Below are 12,209 nucleotides of genomic sequence, written 5' to 3'. Positions count from 1 at the left end.
AATTGATTTATTGTAGGTACCATAGAGCACACGCTCCTGTATACTCACTAATTTTCACTAGGTAGACTTCAAGAGGGTCACGTGGATAATTTTAAAACGTCATCGTAGACTCGATTGTCTACCTAGCGACAATTAGGGAGTATTGTCACTAGTTGACGGAGTCTAGAGTAGTAAACTTTTATCCCAATTATTTTAATCCAGCCCTTTTCACAGCTTGGTATTATTATTTATGACCCAATAATACATTCTACTGTAGATATCGCTTGTGTGATAAATTTCATAATTTACTGCGATATTTCCTTAGGAGATATTGCTTTACATGAATCTGATTGGTTAATCAAAAGGAACTACTGGTTGAATTGCTGTCAAGAAAGAGATATCACTACGCGGTAATGTAATCAGCTTCAGTAAAAATGAAATCTATAGCAAAGAATTATATTTATTTGTTTGTGGATGTAAGAAAGGATTGGGTGATAAATAAAATCTCCTACTCGTCGTTTTTGATATCAAAAAATATCAACACAAGTCGATAAAGTAAAAAAAACACGAGGCTCGTAGGAGATTGTCTATATCTACTGAAAGAGAATATTTGCCCTCGAGTTAGAAATCGGAACTTGATAATCTTCCTTACGAACATGGGCGTAACAGACTTTAGACGTTATACTTAGTCATAGCTTAATGTTATTATTGAAATATTTCCACGTTACAGACGCCTGTGCCATAGAGATGTACATGTACTTTATTTGAAGTACTAGTACGCCAACATCAGTGTTTTCATTGAAGACCACAACTTATTAGGCCTTTATATTCGTTACCGGAAACTTGTTTTAAATATATAAATAAACATCTTTTAATGAATAAATATTAATATTAATTACAGGATATAGAATGTTTAAATGGTGGAAACAAGACGTCATCAACCCACTGTAACTGCTCTGTCGGTTTTCTAGGCCGGAATTGTAACAGGCGGGCGTCAGGTTCGTTCTATAGTCTTTTTAACAAACATTTTTTTAACTTTTATTGTAAACCGCTTAATTGTCATAACGTTCGTCTTCATGCCAGAACTAGGTCAGCTATGAGGCTTTTTGTGTACGTCTTCATGCTAGAACTATAAAGTCAGAGCTATGAGGTTTTATTGGTACGTCTTCATGCTAGAACTAGGAAGTCACAGAGAGAGAGAGAGAGGAATGGGGTTTAACTTCCACTCGACACAAACTAGGTCATTTCGGGACTAACATATGGTTCATTTTTATTTCAATAATTCGCTTGCGCGTAGGTGTCTTTAGCAGTGAGAGGAAACAGGACGACCCGGAGAAAACCCACGACGTTGGACAGGCGACCCTACTCCTTGTCACGTACAACCGAGGATTCGAACCACGCCAGTTGCCTCAATGGTAGGCCTTATAATACAGCGCGCACGTGCTAACCATTCGCCCCCCCCCCCCCCAGGATAGGATGTCAGATCTATGAGGTTTTATGGGTACGTCTTCGTGTTAGAATTAGGGATTTATATGCTTTGTAATCCAATTAAAATTACTGGGTATACCCATGTTTTGGTGGTTTACTCCATTTATAAATAGTGCGGTCCACTAAATACCAATACACAGATTGTGATTGGTCAATCCAAGACCAACTTCTCAATAAAAATCCGAGATACAGAAAACTCAATTTAATCAATGAAATATTTGATTGACTTTCTATAACGAGGGTGAAGTGTACTATTTCCGTTTTCTCTAATTAAGAGGGTGGGGGTGGGGTTGTTTGCGATTTGATTGACCTGTTTCATTGTCGTGTTAATCACTTTCCTTTTCATTTTAGGTTGCCAGGAGTTATATGATAGTGGGTTACCTTTATCATCGTATTGTTCTGAAGGTGATCACATCGTCATGAAGCACTACAAAAAATATCCATTCAGTTTCAACAGAACATGGGATGAATACGTTAACGGATTCATGGAAGATAGTAGATATCGTGTTTGGATTGGACTTGAAACCTTGCACCAAATCACTAAATATTTTCCTCATCAGGTCTTGACAATCCTGGTCAGTATGAGGGACGATACTGATTCTCGAAAGAATTTCTATTCGGAATACACAGATTTCAAAGTTGGAGACCGATCAACACATTACACAATGACATATTCCTCGTATAAACCTCGTGGACGTTCTGTTGGCGACGTTTTAAATGGTTTAAATGGTTCATCTTTCAGTACTTATGACAGAGATAACGACGGTGATGCCAACAGAAACTGTGCCCTCCAATATGCTGGAGGATGGTGGTTTAATGGTCTAAACGGTTGCTCCACAAATTCAATTACATCATTTTTCACCTGTCCTACACAGAATTGTGGTCCAATGGCAATAAAGAAGTTCCCAGGCCACGAACAGCTATATGAATACGAAAAACTTGAGCGTGTCGGTTTATCATTAGAACCCGAACAGTAAAATACTTAACTTAGGGCTAGCTATATATAGCTTCATTGATCCGTCAATGATGAAGAGGTTTACAGAGTACTCAACATAAGAATAGTAGAGAAATAATGTAATAAACGAATTGATAAGATTACGTTTAAATCTAACAAATATCTAATTTAATCTTGACGTACTTCTAGAAATTATATACAATTGACCGTGTTATAAGTAGGCACAATTTGTAAATTTAGATAGTTGCTTTTTGATTACGTGTACTTCTAATCTTTTTTGTACACAATTTCTAATTTTATAATATATACGCTGCCTGCTCTTAAATGTGCTTTATATAAGATTTAGATAAAGGCTGACATTTCTCGCTACAATAGTGTTTTAGTACATATTTTAGTGTAATTACTTATCGAAATTGACTAATTGCTTTAAAGTGGATAAGTTAATCTTTACTCAGAACCTTAAGGGTTTTAATCCGAACGAACTGTCTTATATATTTACCATTTCTAAACACTTAAAATATTTTGATATGCGTCTTAGTCATTGATTCAGTTGGTACCTATATTTGAGATACGTCTCAATAATGTAAATATGTTACTTTATATTACAGTTTATATTATAATGTTTAATTCTTATCATGTATATGTTCAAATATTTCTAGTTTAATTATTATTGGCGATAGCGACTGGGTATAAATATAAGAGACGAAATACTTACACCTATGTTCATTGAGATAGTTTATATTTGTGTCGTGTCGCCTAATAATTCATATACGTATATACATCTTTATTTTATACATAATTTTATGATGTGTAGTAGTTTAATACACTAATAGTTTATTGATTAATGTATGATTCTTTTATGCATAATATTATATTGTTCACATAATATTATATTGTTCACATAATATTATATTGTTCACATAATATATTTATATATTCAATTATTGATTAATGTATGTTATATTTTATGCAAATTATGATAATGTGAAATAGCTTATAATTACACTTGTTCACATAATATATGTTAATATTATATATTCTATTATTTATTAATAGATAATGTATAATTTATGTTTTAATTGTGATTTCACTATCTTATGGTATTGTTATGTTCATTTGTTAATAAAACTAGTTTGACGTCAACTAATTATTGCTTTCTAATAGATTAAATCTCCTTAAATAATAAATATTGTGAGAGCGCTGTGCTTCGACATACATGTATTAGAGCTACGCACCTCCAGCATAAGAAATCTTGATATTCGTCAGGGTAATAACCCAAACAGCGAACGCTGTCAACATTTTGAAAAAAGATACTGAAAAGAGAATATACTGAATATGTCAGTCAAATTTCTTCATGGAGCACAGATTTCAAAGTTGGTGATCGATCAACACATTACACAATTACATATTCCTCGTATACTGCGGGGATCACGTGGCTAAGTGGGTAAGACGCTGGCTCGCTAGCCTGGAGGTCGGGTGTTCGATCCCTGCATTGGCCGAGAAAGTTCATCCAGATTTTCAGGCGTGTTTCCCCCTTGTCAGTGATGCAGGACGGAGGGCCTGACAAGGACAGCTGTCTAGTCCTTCGGATGAGACGAAAAATCGAGGTCCCGTGTATACATTGGAATGCACGTAAAAGATCCCTTGGCAGTTGGAATTCGATATAAGAGTAGGCGATAGTGCCTCTGCCCGGGCAAAATTTCCCTCATAGCACACTGTATGGCGTATGCCCGTCTTCATTAGCCCAGGTTAGGAGCAGAACAGTAGGACGTTAAACCCCATTTCATTTCATTTCATTTTTCGTATACCCCCCCCCCCCCCCTACTGTAAATAATCTGGGCGACACTTTAAATGGTTTAAATGGATCATCTTTCAGTACTTATGACGGAGATAACGACGGTGATGCCAACAGAAACCGTGCCCTCCAATATGCTGGAGGATGGTGGTTTCCCCTTGTCAGTGTAGACCACGATGTCGCTGCCGGGCAAAATTTCCCTCATTGCACACTGTATGGCGTATGCCCGTCTTCATTAGCCCAGTCGCAGCAGAACAGTAGGACGTTAAAACCGATTTCATTTCATTGATAACACAAGCTGTTTATGCCATGAACAGATAGGGTATATTTATATATGAAACTAATCAACCAAACAGGTGAGAAAAAAAATATCACACATGCATAATCCTAGGGTAGTGGGTGGGGTGGGTGGGGAGTTTGTGGGAGCTAGGAAAACACCGAACAACGTTCCGTGCAGGGTCCGATATCGCCGAGTATTGAGAAAAAGACGGAGATAGCTAGCAAAGGGATCAGAAAAGTGAAATTAATGTTGGTCTGATCCCATATTAAGAAATGGAGTTTTCTCCCTTAACCTTTCAAAGAAAGTCTTATTTCATGAATTGTTAATTTCACCATTAAATACCGCACTAAATACAAAATAAATCAATAAATTCCTTGTGAAATATTGTTTTCTTTTTATTATTAAATCATATCAAGTTAAACCGTTTCTTGTTTCAAACAACGGACAAACCTTCTTTTTTATATACATATATTTTATACGAAAAATATAACAAATTATATCATAATAAAAAAGGATAGCAACTGTAATGAAGTCATCCGACCCTCGAAATATTGTTTTAGGAATTGAATTCTGCATAGATTGCTATGAGGGCAGGGCCAGATATGGTTTTTGCGGGGCCCCTGACTGAAGATTTCACTGGTGCCCTTTATTCAACAGTGAAAAGGGAGCACGGTATGATCATTGTCGGTAACAATCACACACATGTAATTTTTATATCAGTATTCATATCACACTGTGTGGCGTATTCCCGTCGTTATTAGCCTAGCATTGGGCTCCTATAATATTGGACCCCTGCCAGCAGTCGAGTCAGCGCCTCCGGTCCTGATAAAAGGTTTAAGAATGTGACTCATTTCAGGTCTCTCGGGGGATAGCACAACGTTTTGTCAAACCATTTATCAACTCTGTCTATTGTTTTGGAATATATTTGTAAATGATTGATTCTATAGCATATTTCACACAAGGCTGGTGTCTCGTATTGATATGTATATACATGTAGTTGTTATTTTATCACTGTGTCCACACGTTTATATACACTTCTATACAAATCGTTTTTTCTGTAAGCCTCGTGATTTGTATTAAGATAGTGTAGATAATCAGCTTAATCCTTGATAGTTTTAAAATCGCTGATGTCTATAAATGTTCTAGCAGGAATATATTTTGTATAATTTCCCCCACCTCGAGCTAGTACGATATAATCACCGTTATAGACACGATATAATTTTACAGTTACATAATCCTCACAAAACGAACTTTCAAAAACCATAACAAATTTATATGTTGAATTTATCATTTGCTGAAATTCTTTATCTTTACTTCTGGGTCACTACTGGCCACAATCACCGTAGATATCAACTTTGATGTACTTTTGTAGAATTTTTACATATTCCATTCGTTTGCCATTTTTCGTGCACATACTGACCATCCACGCGATATTCTTAGTTTTATTTTTAACAAGCGAATCTAAGTCCCTATTATAGAACTCCGATACAGTTTTCTTTCTCACTTGACCATAAGCTGCCGAAATATCTGAATCATCTCTATAAAGCATTGCCCGGTTAAATAAATGACGCCATTTGAGATTTCTAAAGACATTATTCCTAATCCAGGGTGTGTTAAAATCGTCTAACGGTTCTGTATCATGCATTATCCATATTTGGTTTGGATTTGGTCTTGTTGGCGGTTGGGGTATTGACATAATCTGAACATTGTACAAAACAGCAGCAGCATCTTTCATATAACTTGTATTTGTTGTCGTAAAACGGTTTCTCTCTGGACATGCTTTTAAAGGCTGTAGATTTGGTGTATTATAAACATATCTAGGGGGAACATACCGTAATATAATTTTACGTTCTTTATACGTAGTTTTATTTTCATATTCGGATGTTATTATTTCATCTATATGACGCTGTTTATGCTCTGTGCTCGATTTATTGCAATTCACGTCATGAAGCAATTTGACTTCCGTAATCCGGTTTAAAGCTGGCAATAACATTGTGAATTATAAATATACTAGTTGCTACTAGAAACACGGATATCGGTGTTGGTAAATGTTTTCTGAAATAAAAGAACAATGTTTGATATTGTGAATAAGCATGATAAACTGAATGGTCATAATCATGTAACCTGGTCCTTGCCGAATATCCCACAGTTGGCCTAGAAAGTGCCCAGAAATACGCCAGTATGGCTTCCTCTTGTCAGTGTTGCAGAACGGAAGGCCTCTTTTCTAGTCTATGTGACGGGGCGAGAAACTCCGGTTCTATTTCAGGGGGGTTGGATGGTTGAATGGTTAGCGTGCGCGCGCTGTATCATTAAGTCTGTCATTGAGTCGACTGGCGTGGTTTCGAATTCCCGGTTGTACGTGACAAGGAGTAGGGTCGCCTGTCCAACCTCGTGGGTTTCCTCCGGGTCCTCCGGTTTCCTCCCACTGTTAAAGACCCCTACGCGCAAGCGAATTATTGAAATACAATTAAAACCATATGTTAGTCCCGAAATGAAAAAGTTTGTGTCGAGTGGACGTTAAACCTCATTCCTCTCTCTTTCTCCTGTTCCATTTTACTTTGGTGTGCACGTAAAATAACCCCGAGTAGTTGGAATTATTAGCTGGCAATTAGTATGAAGGTATATGTACTAGAATAAAATTCACGGTGGCTAAGTGTGACAAAGTGATCTTTATACTTTTCATCAAACTGAACGATCATTTAGCTTTATAGAACTTCATGAACTCTGCTAGATTTGATAATAGATGATATTGACGTTTCACCTCTGTATAAACTTGGTTAAGGCACGGACTCACTGTGATGTTATTAAACATCTAATGTCACAATCCCATATGTCATTTACAAACTACATATATGCTCTGTGTACAAGACCCACGTGACTTCAAAGGAATATGCACTGGTCAGTAGGCATGCCGTGACGAGATAAAGGAGACAATGTGTTCGAAGTATATAATCAGGCGTTGGCTGACAGTTAGAGCAGAGAGGAGCGGGGAGATGAAGAGAGGCTTGGACGAGTGTATGGATTCACCCGAGATCAGCCGCTGCCTTGGCAGAGGGGTGGAATGGTGGATTTAATATTGTTATATGTGTTCCTGTCGTAGACTAGTTCTTATATACATGTAGTTTAAATTCCCGTATTGTTGTTGTATGTATGTAACTGTAGCTGTTATATGTTCCCGTTGTAAATAAATCCTAAATTTACTAAACTGATCTCTGTCGTCACTAAGTTATAGTGTTACATAGTAGGTAAGACGCTGGCTCGCTAGTCTGGGGGTCGGGTGTCGGATCCCTGCATTGGCCGAGAAGGTTTTCCGGCGTGGTTCTCCCTCGTCAGTGATGCACGGCGGGGGATCTGACAAGGGGAGCTGTCTAGTTGTTCGGATGGGACGAAAAACCGAGGTCCTGTGTACACATGGGCGTGCACGTAAAAGACCCCCTGGCAGTTGGAATTCGATATAAGAGTAGAATGTAGCGCAGCTTGATTTGGCAAAATTGCAGTCATAGCACATTGTAAAACGTATGACCTCCTGGGGATCACGTGGCTAAGTGGGTAGGACGCTGGCTCGCTAGTCTGGAGGTCGGGTGTTCGATCCCTGCATTGGCCGAGAAAGTTCATCCATATTTTCCGGCGTGGTTCCCCCTTGTCAGTGATGCAGGACGGATAGCCTGACAAAGACAGTTGTCTAGTCGTTCGGATGGGACTAAAACCCGAGGTCCCGTGTACATATTGGCGTGCACGTAAAAAATCCCTTGACAGTTGAAATTCGATATAAGAGTAGGCCGTAGTGCCGCTGTCCGGGAAAAATTTCCCTCCTAGCACACTGTATGGCGTATGTCCGTCTTCATTAGCCCAGTTCGGAGCAGAACATTAGGACGTTAAAACCCATTTATTTCATTTCATTTTGTATGACCTCCTTCATTAGTTCAATCGGAGTAGAACAGTGGGAAGTTAAACACCATTTTATTTAATTTTCGCTATGGGAATACCCGATATGTGATACAATACACAATAGTAACAGTGGCTGTTCTTGACCTCAAAAATCCGAGTCAGTTACTATAAATAAATGGGTTTTTCAATAATGGGGTTCTCTAAAAATGATTTCCCTTTTGTACAGCGCAGACTCGCCCCTTATCTAAGAACCACAAGCTCCCCGATATCGGTAGAAGACGGTTGTGTTATAGTTTAGATGATATAGCTGTGTTTATTGGCAATATGTCTGATCGCGTGAGTAGTATAGATATTATATAAGTTTGTATACATCATATAAAATATATTTAAATCTTTAACTGTTACATGTGATGTTTGATATTAATGTTTTAAATGTCATCTATGGGTATCCGATTCATCAGGTAGTTTCGAAATGACCTAATTATCGTGGAAATGATCTAAATATCGTGAAAATGGAAATGACCTAATTATCGTGGGAATGGAAATGATCTAATTATCGTGGAAATGCAGATGATCTAATTATCGTGAAAATGGAAATCATCTAATTATCGTGGAAATGGAAATGATCTAATTATCGTAGAAATGGAAATGACCTAATTATCGTGGAAATGGAAATGACCTAATTATCGTGGAGGAAGTGATCTAATTATCGTGAAAATGGAAGTGATCTAATTATCGTGAAAATGAAAATGGTCTAATTGTCGTAGAAATAGAAGTAGTCTTATGTTGGTAGATTGTTTAAACATATGATTCAAATCAATTATGTTTGTCATATATTGTCAAATGTTGCGAGAGAGTCGCCGTACTGGCCTTACGGCGACTCGCAACTTTCAAAAACAGGAGAGAAAAAAACAAAAACAAAAGAAGACACAAATAAAATCTAATAAAATATACAAGCGCTAATTTCACAATTACTGGTTCAAACAGGTTCGTGTTGTGGGAATTCCCGTTATTCAATACAAGTCTAACGTTTTGACCGCTTTCTTCACGTGACGAAAATGCATAATAACTGCTGCTATCAACCCCTTGACATTTCTCTTTATCCATATAATACTGACGTAATACATATAGTAGACTCTATTATCATATAAACACTTTTATAACTGTAACTGGGGGTCTCAACACTCTAGGCTACAATGAAACTGAAATAGTTACTATAAATAAATGGGTTTTTCCATGAGGGACTTCTATAAAATAAATACTTCCCGTTTGATTTGTGCAGCGTCGCCCAAGTTTTAGTGCCACAGAGCGAGCAGACATCGTTATAAGCCTGTAGTGTAGATAATTCAAGACGTGTTTAATAACCCAAATCACATTATAAATATGTCTAATCACGTGAGTACAACGTTATACACCAAATATAAATATCAATATTTAAAACTTGCTGTTTGTACATGTGGAGCAGATGATCTACTTTTATCAACTGTTTATTCGTCGAGTCACATTATTATATTAAATTATCTAAAACTGTTAATCTTGAAATAGTTTAATTATAACAGAAATACAAATGATTTGAGATATTGGTATTAATGATCGACAATATCATCTGTGACCAGAATTTTTATAAGAAGGGAGGAAACTCCATTTAAACACAATTTTGGATACAGACGGGTAATTCTTCTTATAAACGTCAATGTTCAATCCATGTCATTTCTTAATTTTTAACATTTTATTTTAACATTCCTTTCATCTTAATCTTTTATAATCTTTATAACAAAAAACCAAATATCTGATAGAAATATTGAAACAGGTTGATCATCTCGGTTTCTTTCTATGCTACGTCAAAGTAATCTGTTTGCAGTGACATAATATTCAATACATAAATAAATGTGTTTTTCAATAATAGGTTTCTCTAACAAACAAGACACGTGATTCAATGAAATACCTTATGGTCTAATGCGCTCCCATTAGACCCCCTGGCCCTACCCCCTGACCATACCCCTCAAATGTGAGGTAAGACTAAGGAAATTGCACCACATGACTACAGTAACTAAAAAACAAATCATATATTGGTCTCTATGTTTGAAAGTTTTGTGTTTTCTAATCTTTTTTAAAAATCTTTACCTACATACAAATTATCACCCCTGATTGATTAAATTTATAATATGACGTCAACAATTGAACAATGACGTAAACAGTAACTAGTTGAAACTAGTTCAAGTTGTGGAAATTCCCGTTATTTATTATGAATGTTTTTTCTCAATATCTGTTATCAATACAATATATAAAACCAGTCTAAATGTATTATGTACACATTATTTTTTTTTATAAAATGTTTTATGTATATATTATAATATATTATTCAGAACGTAACCAACAACAACCTGGCGTATACTATAAACAATACATACCATGTTAACGGTGATGAGGTGCAGATTGGAAATGGTAATGTATTCCACCAGAGAAATCAACTTCAATCAGAGGTGGTTGACCTGCGGGAAGAGGTGGGTGAATTAAAAGACCGAGTCAAACAATTGGAGGAAAGAATGGCCGCGTTAGAAAATAATAATGATGATACAAAGACTGAGGGATCAGAATATCAGATGGATGACGAGGAGGAGGAGGAAGAGGAGGAGGATATGATTACTCTGAAGCTCTATATGTAAGTATAAACTACATGTACATGTTTTATAGTATAATATATATTTACCGGTATCGCGATCGTTTGTATGTAAGTATAAAGTACATGTTTTATTTAACATGTATTTACCTGTATCTATTGAGGTAGGTATTATAATATAATATATATTTACCTGTATTTACAATAGTAGGTATAATATAATATATATTTACCTGTATTTACAGTGTTTGGTTTGGTAAGATGACTTTTAGTGTTAGTAGAGATAAAACTGTAAGTGAACTAGAATCTATGATACAGGAGGAGTGTAGAAGGAAGTATGGTAGAGATTGTGGTGTGAGTTGTATTACTAGTATCTACAGTGTAAAACAGAAGAAGTTCATCTACCAAAGTAACAACAACAAAGATCTATCATTTTCACATTACGGTGTAGGTGAGGGTGATATAGTCTGCTAGTGTTAGTTTGTTTGATTGTATTCAGTTTTAACTAATCAGATAGTTTGATTGTATTGATACCAAAGTATGCCTAGTTTGTATCATATTAGAATTTAAATGTTAAATGATATCGGCTTGGTATTAAAATTTAAATGTTAATTGACAATTTATATTGTATTGTATATAATTACACCTACTGTATTTAAAATAAACTATTATGTAAGGGTTCCTCATTCAAGACATTTTGAATCAGGGGAACAGAATGTACTAATTCATTGCAGGGTCGGATTGGGGCGGGAAATTTTGAAAAATGAACCCCAAATATGCGATTTGTTGGCATATCTGATTATAATCTCTGTCAAATAATATGTCTCATAAATCGATTAATTTAGGTCAAACCCCCGACCTCCAAGTAATTTACAACCATCAACCTATGAAATTATCATATCGTCATATTATTAATTGACCTATTATCATTGTATCGCCAAGAGTCAAGAGAATTTAACTGGTTAAAAAACTAGGTGAGAAATTTTTGACCATTTGATTAACCAATTAGGAATATTGAATAAGTAGGAATTTTTTCATTGAAAATGTCCCATTTTTGTTGCCGGGAGCGCTAGTTGATTTTTCCTGAAAGAGACCATTCTGGCGTATCCCCACAAACATGGTGCAGGTGACTTAATAATTAGTAAATTCGCGGCCGACAGCGTCGGGTGAATGCGATGAAATTTTCGGATGAAATATCCTGTTG

The 12,209-nt window shown here is 36.1% G+C and overlaps 1 long non-coding RNA gene across 1 annotated transcript; it reads left to right on the top strand.

Annotated features, from left to right (window-relative positions):
- The first annotated feature begins 8,585 nt into the window (after positions 1-8,585).
- On the top strand, positions 8,586-11,683 carry LOC126816975 (uncharacterized). The gene is made up of 3 exons (XR_007678692.1): positions 8,586-8,721; positions 10,752-11,047; positions 11,251-11,683. It is a non-coding gene; the product is annotated as an uncharacterized LOC126816975 (long non-coding RNA).
- Positions 11,684-12,209: the final 526 nt, after the last annotated feature.

The sequence above is a fragment of the Patella vulgata genome, chromosome 3, assembly GCF_932274485.2.
Source record: "Patella vulgata chromosome 3, xgPatVulg1.2, whole genome shotgun sequence".
NCBI lineage: Eukaryota > Metazoa > Mollusca > Gastropoda > Patellidae > Patella > Patella vulgata.
This window is presented reverse-complemented; position numbering and strand designations above follow the sequence as displayed.